The sequence below is a fragment of the Orycteropus afer genome, unplaced genomic scaffold, assembly GCF_000298275.1.
Source record: "Orycteropus afer afer isolate SDZICR_OR568_19922 unplaced genomic scaffold, OryAfe1.0 scaffold00352, whole genome shotgun sequence".
NCBI lineage: Eukaryota > Metazoa > Chordata > Mammalia > Tubulidentata > Orycteropodidae > Orycteropus > Orycteropus afer.
Window position 1 is genome coordinate 3,208,170 of NW_006921939.1, and position 1,611 is coordinate 3,209,780.

Sequence of the window (1,611 nt, forward strand, 5' to 3'; positions counted from 1 at the left end):
CTGGTGGGTTTGAACCGCCAGCCTTCTGGTTAGCAGTCAAGTGCCTTAGCCACTACGCTACCAGAGCTCCCTCAGATCACTGTAGCCTCTGTCAATATCCTGACTGCAACCATATGAGCAACTCTGAGCCAGAACCACCCAGTGAAGCTGCCCCAGAATTCCTGGCCCACAGAAACTGTGAGATAATAAATGTTTGTTGTTTTTAAACACTAAGTTTTGGGATAATTTGTTTTGCAGTGAAATAATTAATACAGGTTAAAAGTCTCAGAAATAGCCAGTGATATTTCTGAAAATTAGCTAAGAGGCTTTATGAATATGTTTTTCAGGGCTCCACTGGGGAACTGGCCAAATGATTTCATTCTCAATCCAAGTGTTAAAACTTAGGTATTTGTCATTTCAGCAATATGATTTTGCTTTGATTCATTTGCTATTCTGCACACTTAATTTGAACAAAGTATCATCAAAGCACATGCATTTTTACTCCTTCAACAAACATTACCTAAATGCCTGCTGACTCTCTAGCACCATGCTATGTGAAGAATGTGCTTTTATGCATCTATTCATCCATAAACCATCATTGAGCACCTACTTGGGCCCAGGCACTGTGCTCAGCACTGATGATACAAAGATGAATGTGACACCTTGCCCTCAAAGGGCTCAGTATTACATTGGCAAAGTAGACAGGGAAACACATATTTTACAACACAGTGTGGTGACTGTTACCCCAGAGATAAAAATAACATGCTATGGCATTGCAGAGAATGGAACAACTATCTCTGTGTGAGGTTTTGAAGGGTGAATAGGAGTTTTCAAGCAAAGAAGAGTGGTGAGGTAGTGGGATTGCATTCCAGGCTGAGGTAGGGGAGGGCAGAGTGTGCAAAGACAAAGAAGTATAAAAAGTCTGAGCTGTCTTTTCACACTTTAATTCCCTCTGCCTGAGAATAAAGAGATGGTTGGTGATATGCATTGTCCTGGCAATGTGGGGCAGGCCAGACAGGCTTTTTTTCTAGGTAACAGGAATTTCAAAGCCAACAGAAACCTCAGGCTGTTCAAGCTGCCCTGAATTGAAGGAGAGATAAAAGGCCCTTGTGCTGTACCTCTAAGGCTCTCAGGTTATATGAATTCTGTGGTTAACCCTGAGCCTTGCGAAGACAAATGCACATAACATTTCCTTATTGTAAAGAACTCAAATTGTCTGTGTATGAGTCTACTAAGCATTTGCACTTTGACACCTATGGCATTTTATTTGTAATAATCTTTGCTATAAACACATGCAAGACACTGCCTTTTAGATCAGTGTCATTCAAACTGCAGATCCAAGGAGCTCGTGTCAGAATGTAAACCAATCCACTGTCTCCTACATCAATAAAATTTTGCTATGAAAAGCAAAACTCAGCTGAACGAAATTGTTTGCTAAGAGCCATAGTTGAGTTACATTTGGCGCAAGTGCCTAATTCCATCACAGACTGATAACAAACAGTTCATGAGTTGGCAGTCATCAATGGGCCACACTTTGAGTAACATGAGTTTACATCACTCATTATGCACTAAATAAAATCCTATCTGACAAATCTCTTCCATTCCTCTCAGAACATGGTCTATATTTTCTTT

The 1,611-nt window shown here is 40.5% G+C and overlaps 1 protein-coding gene across 1 annotated transcript in view; it reads right to left on the bottom strand.

The window, feature by feature from the left end:
* The window catches only part of DCX (doublecortin), a 167,530-nt gene that overhangs the window by 61,989 nt on the left and 103,930 nt on the right, over positions 1 to 1,611 (bottom strand). The window lies entirely within an intron of this gene.